Source organism: Dromaius novaehollandiae, chromosome 2 (genome assembly GCF_036370855.1).
Source record: "Dromaius novaehollandiae isolate bDroNov1 chromosome 2, bDroNov1.hap1, whole genome shotgun sequence".
NCBI classification, from domain to species: Eukaryota; Metazoa; Chordata; class Aves; order Casuariiformes; family Dromaiidae; genus Dromaius; species Dromaius novaehollandiae.
Genome location: NC_088099.1, coordinates 96,779,520 through 96,794,222, shown reverse-complemented (window position 1 = coordinate 96,794,222; position 14,703 = coordinate 96,779,520). Strand labels below are relative to the sequence as shown.

Here is a 14,703-nt window from a genome sequence, read left to right as displayed (position 1 = left end):
TTCCAAATCAAAGCCCACATTCACAAATTCTGTTCTACATTATCCACACAAACTTCTCACTTAAGATCGTAAATACCTTTTTCTTTCATATTTGTTAGAACCTTGTCTTGTAAGCCACACCTCTCTTCCTTCTGTGAAACTTATCAATAATCAACACACATTTTCTCCTACTGCTTAGATTTGTAGATTTAACACAGTTGTTCCTGTGAATTAGATCATCTGTTTTGATAGGCAGAAATCCTGTCATGTCTCAGAATTCCTTTATTTATTTATTTTTATTTTTTTAAATAGGACAGGCTTCTAACACCTGCATGTCTACAATGATCAGTAACTGAAATACAAGATGTATAAATACACTTACTACTTTGGTGGGGAAAACAGTTGGAGAAAACATCTTTTTGAATGTTACAAGTTTTCAATAGTATAAGATAGTTGATTTTGAAATCGATAAATAATCAATGTGCAGAAGAAAAGCTGCCATTATGATTATCAGGCAGCAATCATCCCTGATGATACGGAGATACATAGGTAAAAGAGGAATGCTATATTGTTGTCCTTTCATCCAGTTAAAACTCTAAAGTACTTTTGTATTATTAGTAGCAAAAGATGGTATTGTTCTGATTGTATTGATATATACCTGTAGAAACGTTACAAACATACTTAGAACAATTCAGCAAAGGAATATGACAGAGAAAGGAAAGAGAAAATATGGCTAATACAGTCAAGATCGTTGGCTTACAGAGGTTAACTATTTAAATTTTATTTGAATTTATTGTCTGGAATGAAAAAAAAATCAGACTTGTATAACCTGTTACAATTGCATTTCCGTGCCATGAAGTCTACATTAAATTAACATAAAGATATATTTGCATGGTACAGCAAGAAAGAAAATTCTGAGTTGCCTTTGTTTTTGCAGACAATAAATGTGAAATTTTGGTAGGCATTTTGAACTTCAAGTATTGTACTTTTTGTTTGAAAATTCAATAATTCAATTCATCTGTTGTACCGTGGCGCATATTATAAATATTGACTCTCTTAAAATAACTTGATTTCTAATGGAAAAACTTGCCCTGAAGCTATTGTTTTTAAATTTTTTTCAAGAAATACTGTGACGCGTCTCTCAGCAGGCATCTCCAGGGAGTTCTATTCTTGTTTGGCCTTACACTAGTACCTTTGTTAGAGGAAATAAGGAAAGAAGCAAGTATTGAGCTGTAAAATTACAGGCTTTGCCTCCAGCTTTCACATATTTAGTAACAGTCATGAAATAGTCAGATACTGATTTTGCAGTGTATAGAGAATTTATTACTGTCAGCTTGTTGCAGCTGGGCTTCAGAAAGTCTTCATGAATCCAGTGAAAGACTAAGCAATTCAAATTCATTATTAAAGTTGTTGCTCAGTTTCTGAACAACAATCTCTTCAAGAATCGCTTCTGTTTTCTCAAAAGATGTGTTGCTGAAGCTCTAGTAAAAAATAGAGGTGCAGATGTGTGATGAAAAGTGTTTCCACTTTGGAATTATTCATGGGAGAACTAGTGTCTTTAGAAGAACAGCAGCTAAATAGTCTATGATGATTTTGCATAACTACATGATCAAGCCACGTAAGAAAAGAGAAATCAGTGTCATTTGCAGTACTTTGTGCATGTGTAGCCTTACAGTACACAACTTGATAGGCACCAAAGGTGGGATGTTTCAATTACAGAATGCACTGAAAATGATTAGAAGAGCTGTATGTAAGGATGTTTTGTTAAAGGTCCTTTTTGTGTCTCAACACAAAAAAAGAAACCCTCTAAAATGCTTTATGCAAGTGATCCTACTTTGGCAGGATTGCAATTGGCTTCTGAAAACAATACTTCTAACAGTATCTTGGCAGTACAGGCTTCAGTATGTTCAAATACTCCAATTTTTCTTCGGTCATTTCTGTACTGCTGCATCTAGGTGGGCTGCCTCTACATAGCAGAGCTTTCCAAGCTTTTGAACATGTAGCATTACTTGTCTACAAGCCATTTCAAGTGGCCAGTGGTCCAGCCTAGGCCAGCTAATAATATATTAGCAGCATATTAATGCTAATAATGATACGTGTATGACAGAAGCTGCTAATGGTGGTACCTTGCAGTCATCATTCTTGTTGATGCTGGACTCCAAGATCACTTCTGAAGATTTGTGAAACTTGAGAGCTTTTTTTGGTCAAAATTTAGTTCTGTGGCTTTGTTTAGATGCTTGTCTTCGAAAGTTTTATATAGTTTGCATAGATAAGCCTGTATTTGTTAGAATGTATTTTAGGGTCCATACCTTTATTTTTTGGGTCTACGTTGCAGTTTTGTTTAATAAATAAATAAAATAAAATAAAAAAAATTTAATACTCTGCTGAGAGTGATAACTAGATGACAAGAAATGAGAAAGCTGTTAAGAAAACCAAAGCTGTTGCAATTTACATGCATGCCCAAATTATTTTTACAAGTCTAAACTTGATTTAAATCAATTGATTAAAAAGAGTTGAAATCATCATGACTGAAAGCATATCAGCCTATATCTTGTACTTTTTCAACCTTTGAAATAAGGTTAATTTCTGTATTTTACTCCTGTATATTAAATTCAGTATAATCATTAAATGCACACAAGAAATGTGTGTTACAGGTTTCTAGTATGTGCTACATACTTTCATAATGCTTTCAACTAAGTTTCTATCAATTATTTTATATATGTTAAGGTTTACTGAAATTGAGTTTGTGTGCGTGCTTTGAATGGGTTTCTCTCGACTACTGTAATCATTTTGAGGTTAATTGACCGCAACTTTAATGATTCAGAAAATTTCACAAAATAATCTATCTGAAGTGGAAAGTATCATATAGAATTTTTAAGCTTTTTAACTTTAATGTTAGTTTTTGTGTCAATTTCAACTCTTAATAGTTATTTCATTTTTTGTGTGGGCAGCCTTGTCAAATCAAACTGTGATTTCTGTAAGCAGATTTCTGTAAGACAGATAGTAAAAGAGAAAGTATTCCTAAAAAGAGTAAAGTGATCTTTAAGTAAAGAACAAATGTCTTTTGTGAGAGTGTTTATGCAAAGAGGTTTGCTACAGTTGATAGTACAACACTTTCTTTGTGTCATCAATTTAGTGCTGTATTTTTTCAAAATTTGCTACATTGTGTTCAGTGCTGTATTTTAGGAAATCACACTTGCAGTTATAAGAGCACACCTTCTTTCCTTCCAAAATCTGTGGACATACGTTGTGTCTGACAATGTGTTTCTACTTAGTATGTGAAGTGGCAGGCTGGAGCGGCTGCCACTGGTGAACGCAGCTCCAAGGAGAGAGACAAGTTAAACGAAGCTTGTGCTTTAAATGCTGTGCTGAGTGGTGTCCTGGGATAGCTTTGGCTAAATTGCAAGACTTTAAATTGATTTCTTGGATTTTTTTTTAATGGAGTTTTATTAACCGTGAAAAGATGTATAGCTGATACTGCTACCTGGTGGTTTGTAAACCTGACCTTTTGTGAGAGACTTTCTGGGCAAAGATAGTACTTTATATTGTCAACATTTTTTGCTGGTTCAGCAAACGAACTTAAAAATAGAAATAGTTTTATGGAATTAGCTGTCTTTTGATCGTAGCTTAGAATGAAAGTCTCCTGCTTGTATCAATACAAAATTATACTTCTTTAGCCTTGCCTTCCTGTCACAAATGGCAGAGAATATACTGCTATTAAAATATATGTCGTGTAATTACCACAGTATTAGCTTGTTTTATGGTAGCAATCAGGGAGCTCAAATGAAAGTCAGGTCCTGTTGTGAAACATCATATTCATATCCTTAAGCTATGTGGAGCATTGCTTTCGGATGAATAATTGCAGTGGTAAAACATCATTTATTTTTGTTCCATTATTTACATGATGGTTCCTTGGCATGCATGGTGTTGAATTCTGAATAATGCTTCTGTTCATGAAATCTTAGGAAAAAATGCAGCAGTACAAAGTAGAGGAGCTATCTAAAGGAAGGTGCTGAGTTTCAACTTTCTTTCATGAGTAGTCTTTAGCAATTATCTGTATCTTGTAGATTTTGAAGTGTCGAGAGTTTAAAGGAGACTAATGTTAAATATTTCTTTCTCTGCAATTATCACTCTAAATAGATGTTTCTGCATAATGATAAGGTTTAATTTTATATAATGTGACTGGTTTCCAAAGCTGTTCAGATTGCTGTGCGCCTGGTTAAGTCTGTCTGTCTGTAGCAGTTCTGACGAGGTGTTGCCAAGACCACCTATATTAATTCCTAACTGCTTATCTCCTGTGCCACTAGCACAGAGTTCTCTACACGTATGATTTTTGGAGCAGCTTCCGTTCATGTAAGGGGAAATATTAAATCTTGGCTATGTTCTGTTTCCCACTCATTGGCTGAAGCAGTGCTAGATTAGGATGGTCAGGCTATGTCCTCGAAGCAGCAGATTCAGCCTTTTAACATGCGCCGAGGGACCAGACGCCCAGTCAGCGGGACCAAGAGCGGGCTCACGTGCTGGAGTGGCTTCCCGGGGGTGGCCAGGGCTGCAAAGAGGGGAGCTGGTGCATGTACTGGGCTCTCCTGGTGCGCGGGCAAGGCTTGCCTGGAGCATGGACTCAGATCCAGGGGCTAACAGCCAGTCTCAGCAGTTTAAGCGTGGCCCTGCTAATGATTCTGAGCATGCCCCAGGGAAGCTGTTGAAAAGAACTGGTTTTAATTCCTTGTTCACAGATATCTTGGCCTTCTAATGTCAAGTTTTCTGTCTGGTAAGTATTTCTATGCATTCTGCCCATACCTGTATGTTTTCTTCTGTGGCCTAACAGCATTATCTTGCATTATCTTAGTGCTTATGCTGCTTTGTCCTAAACTTTATTCAGCAATTTCTGCAACACTCCTAGAAGAAAGCTAATTCTTCTCCCATACTAGCTATATGATGGAGAGACTTTGCTGAAAACTTGTTGGATAGCAAATTCAATACAAAACAACACACTGGTGTTGCACATTGATGTCCAAGAGACCAAGTTTCTGTTGTTCAATTCAACTCAGATCTTTACAACGTGCAAACCGATACTTAATGTTGATTTTGTGGCTGTTCATTACTTTTTATCAGATTATGCTTGAAAATGCTCAGAAATTCCCTGAAATTGAGCCTGGACTGTGTAGTTCAAACACCATAGTCAAAGACTTTCGGTCTGGATAGACTGAGGTGTGTTTTACGTGGGGGGAAAAATGGAAGGAGAAATAAACTCTTGTTTACATGTATACGGATATATACATAGAATAGTTAACTATATTGTATTAATGCCAGACAATTAATCAGTTAGATGAGTTAGGTGTTTGGTTTTGACGTTTAGAGGTTTTTTTTTTTTTTTTTTTTTTTTTTTTTTTTTGGAAATTCACTTGTCAGTTGGAAAGATTGGGAAATCTTCTTTGCATAGAACCAAAATATGCATGTGTGTTTGCTTTCCCCCCAGAATAAAAGGTTATGTTTCATTTTGGATTTGATTAAGTACTTAGATCAACGTGAAGTGAATGTTTTGTTTCATTCTTAGAGTACCCACTGTCTTTCAAAATACAGGTCATCTTGGAAACATAACATTTGTGTGTTTTTTTTCTTTAACAGAATGGTTTAGTATAGAAAATGTTGATGCTGAAACATTTCATTTTCATTCTGTGTAAAACACTTCACCATTTTGAAATTTTGTTGAATTTTAAATTTTATTTCCTTTTGAAAGTTTGCTGATTTCAATACGGAAATAACCTTCATTCCCCAAAGGTGATAGGCAATGTTTTGGAAAGTGTCTGTTTCTGTTCAGCATAGTGTCTCCCAATCCTTTGCTTATTTTGGGGGGAGGGAGGAGAATGGGGACAGTCTTTTCTGAGATAAACCTTCACTTCTGTCAGCCTTTTTACAGACTCCTGGGCAGAGTAGGCCTTCTTCTAATACTGTTCTTGAAGTCTAATTTGACTTAACTCTAATTTGAAGTTGCATTCCAGTGAGCTTGAGTTGCTGTATCTGAGACACTTTGATAAACAACTTGTTTTTCTTCTTTTGTGCTTTTTGGCTATAGCTAAAGAGCTAGGTTTTTTTTTTTTGTTGTTAAGTTTATTAAACTTCTTTCTGTATTGTCTTCTGTGTCTTATGAATGTTTAAGTCTTGCCTGCTGACTTTGCTAATGCACGGAATATTTGGGCCAAAATAAATATTTTGGTACCAGCTTGTTATTTCTTGGAGTTATATAGAGCAGCATAATGAATTAGTTTGTCACGGATATGTATAATGCTTTTTAATGAACCTGAAAGAAAAAGATATATTTACATTTCTTCAGTAGTGATTAGGAGCAATGACTTCAGGTGAATGAAATGCTGAAAAATTACTCTGTAACAAAGTTGAATACACATAATCACCATCCTATAGCAAAGAGATATTTCAATGAATAAAAATGTCTTTTCAGTAGCATATTAAAATTCTGCAGTTATTTTCAAGCTTCGTTCGAATAACAAGGTTAGAAGTTTAGTGAGCTTTTCTACTGAATGAGGGGGGAAAAAGTCCCTATCTTGTTTTCAGTATGTGTTTCTTTCATACAGTCAAGTTTCCTAAGTGTTTTACACTAGTTTTTGTCTTCTTCAATGTGTCTTGTTGTGAAAAAGATCCCTTTGAGTACATTTTTTTGTTTTTAAATTTACTTTAAAAACGCAACGGTTGTTACATTAGGATATTGGTATGTAGCCCGTTTAACTTGCTGCATTACAAACTTATGCATTAGGATAGGTGAGCAGAATTCTGTGCCAGTGCATTTGACATGTGTGAGAACGTTCATCTTGCTGCATAGTAATAGCAGTTTTTAGGTAAGTTTGGTTCAAGACAGAAAATCATACTTAGTCCAGTGGATAATTGAGCTGAGGTGCTGCTTCTGGTCTGACGGAAGCTTGCTCCTCTCCTTCCATCCCCTCTGTAGTTTCTCAAAAACTGTATTAAAGCAGTGAGTTTCCTCTTATTTCAGGCATATTTCACAGTAACACTTTTCACTTGAACATTTAAAAAAGTTTCTCTTTCATATTTGCCTATTAGTCCTGAAACACAGCAGTATATTTACAATTGTTTGCTATACAATGACCAGATTTCCACTTAGATGTATTCCTGCACTTAGCATTAGTGAAGAAATAATTTCCTCTATTAATTTCATTTTGATTAATGTTCAAACATATTTAGGGGGTTTTATGCTGTTTCTTTATTTTATTGAACAGCAGTTGCATAAAAAAATTCATTACTTCAAAAATTCATTCTCCACATGTTTTTGCTTGGTGTTTTGCAGTTAGACTTGAAGTCACACTCTAAAATGGCCAGTGAGCCAGTGAGCTGGCTTTGATCTAAATCACAGGTAGATGTTGTAATGCATCACTTTTTTTTGGACTGGATTTAGCTTTTCAGATTCCAAATCAGCTCATGCACTATGCAATCAAAAGGGTCATCTAATGTTGGGAGTAAAATGGGGTTGTGTTTGGTAGCTTTAAAACCTGGCTGTAGAAAACTTGGGTCTTTCTGTATGCCACGTTTCTTGACTTACATTTCTTAATGATGATATGCTAAAAATAGAGGGATGCCTAAAATAGAGGAATGAAATACTAAGCTAAAGGAAAAAAAACATATTCTTTTTTTGTTTTCACAAAGTCGTTTTTGATGATACAGATATAGGGAATTATAGGTTAGGGTTTATGAAACATAAATCTTGAACAGTGTGTCAGGCACTCTTATGAAATAACTGCAACCCTCTTTATTCCTGCAGTTTTCTGTCTCTTGGTTGTGTCAACAAGAGTGTTCTCCAGGTTGCGGGTGCCTGTTGAGTAGTATGCTTTACAGTCCAACTGGGCAAACAGTTGAATCACAGAGCTGAGAGACAGGAGTTCAAATTTTGTACAAAAGTTTTTAATCTCTCAATCAATGTATCATGAAATTTACTGCTTGTGAGGGACCAGCAGTCCTCTGGCCAAACAGTTCTTTGAGCTGTCAGCAGAGGCTTCCCGTTACCTCATTCGTTACGTGTTGCCCTGCAGATGTGCAAGCTTTGGTGATGTGGCAGTGCATGTGCTGCTTAACGGGCACATGTCATACAAGGAAAAATGCACTAAAAGCACTGAATGTTTGTTTAGCTCCTGGCTGATCATAGTTTTACTTTTCCTGGGGAAAGCTGATCTGAAAGTGATGGTAAAAGTACTGACATAAATACATTCCCTTTAAAACTATTCTCAGTAGTTTGTCAATAATGTGACTTTTGTTGGAGATATAGTGCTTGCTGTTACTGCAGCAATGGAAGATTTGAAGCTATATTAATTTATATCTGCAACAACCTGAACTAGAGGAAAACTTTGCTCTTTTTGATTTTGAATTATATATAAAAACTGATTCTTGTTTTCTTTTTCATTTTTGATCACATGGTATGTAAAGTCATCTTACTTTTATTAGCACTATGTAAAATACGTTTTCCAAGCTATCTGCTAGTTCTTTATTTTCTACCACAGCAAGTTGATGAAAATGTTGGCATATACTTGTATGGCTTTTTGTTTCTGTCATCTTTTTACGCAATTGTTTATGAACCACTTTCCAAGGGGAAATTAAGTACCTCTACAATAAAGAGTTTGTACTGCAAGCCTGTTAGCTAGAACTGTCTTATTTCTGCCCAGGTTGTCCTAGATTTTTGGTGTATTTGCAGTACATATATACAGAAGATATTTCAAAAAGCCTCAAACTTACTGCTCATGCTGTAGAGTTGATTTGCATATGCAGAATAAATTTGATGCTGTCAGGGTATGTTGTCAAAGACTGATCACTTTGTATTGCACTTGCAGTATATCTGATACTGCCATGAAGATATTAAACCTGCTGCTCATGTGCCCTCTGGCCACAAAGGACTTTTCTGAGACTTACAGCATGCCACTGTTTTTCACAGTGGTGTTAGGAATCAGCACAAGTCTCAGAATCAGTTTGTTCAAAATTTTGTTAATATTTTCATTATGGGCCTAGGTCATAGCATCTTCTAATTTTATAGTTACCAAGTACTTTCCTGTAATATGATTTTGTTTCCAGTTGCTTATAACTATGTCAAACTTCAACTGTTTAACTGATACTTTTAGTTAAAAATCATTTGTTCATTTGTGAGTTAAGTCAGGGAAAAAATGTTATTTTAGCCAAGTTTAAAAACAAATATTTTTATTTATAAGATCTGGAGGCCTTCATGCCTGTTTTGCCTTCAGGTCAGAAATGCCTTTGCTTTGTTTTGTTTTGTTTTGTTTTCAGTCGATTTTGGCTGCTAGATTTTGTAGGCATTGAGCATGCTCTGTAGTTTAGGCTGTTTTTTTCCTCTTCCCCCCTCCCTCCCTCTTCCCCCCTCCCTCCCTCTTCCCCCCTCCCTCCCTCTTCCCCCCTCCCTCCCTCTTCCCCCCTCCCTCCCTCTTCCCCCCTCCCTCCCTCTTCCCCCCTCCCTCCCTCTTCCCCCCTCCCTCCCTCTTCCCCCCTCCCTCCCTCTTCCCCCCTCCCTCCCTCTTCCCCCCTCCCTCCCTCTTCCCCCCTCCCTCCCTCTTCCCCCCTCCCTCCCTCTTCCCCCCTCCCTCCCTCTTCCCCCCTCCCTCCCTCTTCCCCCCTCCCTCCCTCTTCCCCCCTCCCTCCCTCTTCCCCCCTCCCTCCCTCTTCCCCCCTCCCTCCCTCTTCCCCCCTCCCTCCCTCTTCCCCCCTCCCTCCCTCTTCCCCCCTCCCTCCCTCTTCCCCCCTCCCTCCCTCTTCCCCCCTCCCTCCCTCTTCCCCCCTCCCTCCCTCTTCCCCTCCTTATTGCCAGGTCTGCTGTGCTACTAGGCATGAGAAATGAGGAAAGGGAACCTCCTTCTCTTTTGCTCCACGTTTTACTGTTGTCTTCTCGCTTTGACAGAAGTTCTAGTCTGGTCGATCTGTTTAATCTTCCATGTTGCAGTCTCATCTGACAAATATGTGATAAGGTAGTTAATTTCCCCCCAAAACTGATGCGTGCCACCTTCAAGATACAAATGAATCAGACTAGATTCTGCAAGTATACAGTATGACGTGCAAAACTGTAACTAGGGGCACTTGCCCTGCAAGGAAGAACACTTAGGCACTGTTTGCTGTTTGTATAATTGGAATTCCACTGTTTAAATGCTGTGTACCTTAAAAAGAATGGCTGGATGTGGCCCCAAAGAGCTTAAAATATAAACATTTGAAGAGAAGTACAGTAGAATAGTATATGTAATTGCGTTCAGGAAAATAAGCGGTTGATCAATGTTTTTACTACCTAGACACTGTCTATGGTCTTACATGGCATGTAGAGGAAAGACTGTTATTTAGAAAGGGCTGGAAGAAAGATGGTGTAGTAACAAAGAATGGCCATTCATTCTGGGAGAAGCTATGCCCCTAAGAAACTGTAAAATTCATGTTCCTCTATAGACTTTCACCATGAGTCAAAGTCCGTATGTGCTGGGTTGTGTTTCTTAAAATAATCTCTTCTGTAAAGGGATGATTCCAGGAAGTTGGAATAGCTTTGAATGGATTCCTTGGATGCTTTGGAATGGTGTTCATGTCACAGTTGTCTGTTCCGAAATAAAAATTTCATTAATGCAAGTTTTTTGGATTTTCATAATATCGTCAGTTTAGGATGCTATATTTTGACTAAGTTGTTGTCAGAAGGAAAGAGGCATTGTTCAGAAGAGAACCTGCCAGATGTGTTGGTGCTGTTGCCAAAATATTTCTTAGCATGAGCAGATTACATTTTGTCTCCATCAAACCTGTCTAGCAGTGGTGCTTTTTTATATAAAGCATCTCTTACTGTGTATGGGTTGCTCTAGCATACAGTGTTGGAAAGAGGAATATAAAATGTATATGAATGCTTATGTTGCATGCCTGTCTAAGACTCCTGCAGACAAGAAGACTCCACTAATCTCTTAGCTTTGGCAGTTTCAAGAACCCGAGAAGTATGTTTAATAAAGGTTGTCCTTTTTGTTTCTTTCATGGCAAAAAGAGTAAATGTTGGTCACATTTTCTATTTATAATTCAGCATTTTAGTCTTCCCATTCCTTTTCATGTTCTTATCCCGATATTTGCATGTGTACTGTTTAACTCCTTCAGTGGCAATAAATCCTTTTAATTTTGCATTTTAATGAAAAAGTTGCATTTTATTTTTGTTTGGTATAAAAGTTTAAAATAAAAGATCCAAAGCAGAGAGAGATGCAATTAAAAATACTACTTCACCTTCAGCCTTAAGCTGTAGGTTCAGCTGTGCTTTAAGCAAACATAGCAACTAAAAGAAGCATTTTGTTTCTTTGCCATCTTGGCCCCTGTTCTCCCTCTTTTGCCTCAGGCTGTCCGTTTTCTTTCTCTCAATCAGTTCCTTGTATGAAGCATGCTGGGGAAACTGGTCGGGGGTAAAACTGAGTGTCCCACATACCCTGTAATCCCCCAAAGAAATAACCTTTGTCCAACCCTTGTTTTAACCTGGACTAGTTCTCTAGTCTGGTTTAACTTCATGACCACACAAAGTCATAAAAATAGTATATATAAGATAGGGAATAAGCAACTGAGCACACAGGAAGACAGGATTACTCCTTTTGTCAGCAGTGTTGGCTTCCATATGGTTGAAAAGTGTGACTGAAACTGGCCTGAGAGGATGTTTAGATCTTGTTTCTGGAAAAGGTGCGAAGTTGTGCATGTTTCCTCTTGTAAGACATGCATTCCTTGCACATACTTTGTGATTAGAGGTGGCAGAATCCGTCATTCTAGTTTGAATGAAATTTCCTTTTTTTCGGAATATAATTTTGTTATGGCTTAAAATGAAAGGTCCTGCAAAATGGAAGGAGACTGAGTATATTTTTGCTTGTTATTTATTTATTTTCAGAAACAACAAAAGTGCAGAATATGCTTCTCGAAGTTTGACAGTAATAAGTGGTGCAATTTGAATCTTTCAGGTTACTGACATGGTAGCAGTACTACAGTTCTGCAGTGGCCAGCGCTATTGGGCCTTTTGAGCAAGGGATTGGAAGGGTGTCAGGAAAAGAAGGCATGAGGGTCTGTCCAACCTCTCCTCTCCCATTACTGAGCCACTGTTTCCTACTCAAGCTTATCTTGTCTGTCCCTACAGGTCTTCGCCCAATATTGGACACGTTGAGGTACCTTCTCTTCTCTCTCATTTCCCAAGGGCATGAGATACCTGTTCCAGCTCTGATCATTCCTTCAACAGCTCTCTTTTTGGCATCCAGAAATTTCCACAAGCCTTAGGTGCGCAGCAACACTACAGCCTCCTGGCATTTTAATGGAGAGAAGAGAGAAGGGGTGCTGACCAAGGAGAGGGAAGCATAGCTCACCTGCATCCCCTGCAAACACTGGAGCAGAGATTTTCAGATGCTGTGGCGGGGGGGGGGGGGGGGGAAGAAAGGCACAGCACACTTGGACTAGGTTATACTGCTAAGGGCAGAGAAAGATAGGGCACAAGACTACTGTTTTAGAGTAACTTAATTATTTGGGTATTATTTGGTATTGTGTATAGTAGAGTTGGACTGATACCATGATAGCCGTTCATTGTTGATACCTGCTTGGTGTCTCAGGAAAATTTACATGATTCTTATTTGCAATATTACAATCTTTGCTAAAGGTTCAATGCTCTATACTCCCAAGTCGTGTACAGGACTGAGATTTGAGAAGCTCCAGATTCCAGTGTGGTAATGCTTTGAAGTTCCCCAACTGGTTTCAAAAGCTGGACCTTCTTGAGGCAAATGCCTCCTCACAGAGGCAGAAGTTGGGTAAGCTGCAGAACTGCTTTAGCATAGGAGACTTGGTGGGAGAAAACCCTTCATGTCAAGCTCTCCCAAAATAACAAGTCTGGAATCCTTGTTTACATTTTTCAGCTATTTGGCTATAGAAGGAAGAACCAAACCCCATTTATAGGCTGGTATTACAGACTGCAGGCTCTTCAGTGGATGCCCACCTGGCAGTTGGACTACTCAAAGCTGCCATTCTGAAAGCCTGGATTTCCAAGCATCCTGAGAATCAACTGTAAGAAACCAACTGACTGGTGGCTTTGGGCTATTTTTACTCAATCTATGGTAATCATAGTTCAAGAACTATCTAAAACTATTTAATTCTTTTCTGTGCTCTGAAACTATTTAATTATTTTCTGTGCTTGCTTAATGTTTGAAAAATACATACATTTTAGAAGCCTAAGTAATTTATGGACTTTTAAAAATTATTTGTTTTCTTCATCAATTACTGAATCAGATGTCATTCTACTATGGAATAAAGCAGTCTGTATTTTCACTAAGTTGTTAGACTTTTGAAAATCACTGTTTCAGTGTTTTCAACCAACAAGGAATTGTTAGAGTTGCTGCTAAAATGGCAAGGAAAAGCACTGTTGAACTCCCTTTAAAAGTTTTTTTTTTTTTTTTTTTTAAGTGAACTCTCACTTCCTGGTTCGTGTCTGTAAATGCTGTAGTGGTAGAATAGCAGAAACAAAACAAAAGTTCAAATGCAAGTAATCTGTGCTCTTCTGAAAAACTTAATTAAAGTACAAAGCCATCATGCCGAAGTCCTCTGCGCAAAGCAAAGCTCATATACCTTATACACAGAATAACAGGAAAATAATGACCAGGTGGAGTTCTTCTGGCTGAGGTACCCTAGTAATAGTAGTAGTCTTGCTGTTTAATATTGTTAGTTATTTTAAGATTATGAACAGTACCTTCAATTTACTTTCAAATAATGTTAATGAATGCTGGTATTGAATGCAAATTCTTAGAGGAAAGGTGACTCTTCACAGTTATATTTTTGTAGAAGAAAAGGCACCCACTGAGGTTGGTGTTGTGCTAAAAATTTCATAAATGCAAATTAGCAGGTGGTTATCATGCTTTTATTTAAAACCACCCATTTGCCAATATGAGCATTTCCCTTGCAGTTTTTGCCTAATTTATGCATATTAGAGTTGTTATATTTCTTTTGAAGTGTTCTTGGCCAGTTTTGTGTCACTTTGCCTTTTGCTCTGAATTGCAATGCCTTGAAAATATAACATTCACTATGTTTAGTAGACTTATCAAGAAAAAGGAAGAAAAAGTTTCAAGCTCTATAAGTTTGGCAGCAAAATGGATGAGGACTCTTAATACTTTCTCATAGAATGTTTGGCTGCCTTAGAACTTCCTTGGAAGATGATGTTTGCTTGAAAATGTTTTTTGAAAAACTTGCTTGTTTTATGACAAAGTAGTGTATATTACATTCCTTCCATGCATATTCAGTGAAACACCATGAAAGAAAAGTTGGATGAGATCTAGCTTCTTTGTTAATTTTATTTATAAGTTTGCATTATTTGAACTGTACTGTAAAACATGAGGTTTTACACTGCCACTGGCCACAGCTGGCAGTTGAAGTCTTTACCAGAGAGATTAAGCTGCTTTTTTTGTGTTGAGTATGGAAAGTACAAGCAGTTCAAATTAAAGCATAGCATATCTTCTTAATTGAGCTTTCTTTCAGGAAAAAAAAGTCTTATCTTTAATTTTGTTTGAAAATAAAAGTTTGGTTTTATGTGGTTTCTTAGCCACAGGCGTACTGGAGTTTTCCCACTATTCTTAATCTACTTGTAAATATTTGTTCAGTTATTGGAACTTGTTCTGTTTCTTTGTTGGTAATACTTGTTTCACTCTGTCCTTTGCTTCTGTTTCTGTAAAACCTTGAATAGAAGTA

At 37.4% G+C, this 14,703-nt stretch overlaps 1 protein-coding gene across 6 annotated transcripts in view; it reads left to right on the top strand.

Moving 5' to 3' along the window:
• Positions 1–14,703, top strand: part of CDKAL1 (CDK5 regulatory subunit associated protein 1 like 1) — a 450,247-nt gene that overhangs the window by 186,919 nt on the left and 248,625 nt on the right. The gene's annotated exons all lie outside the window — the stretch shown is intronic.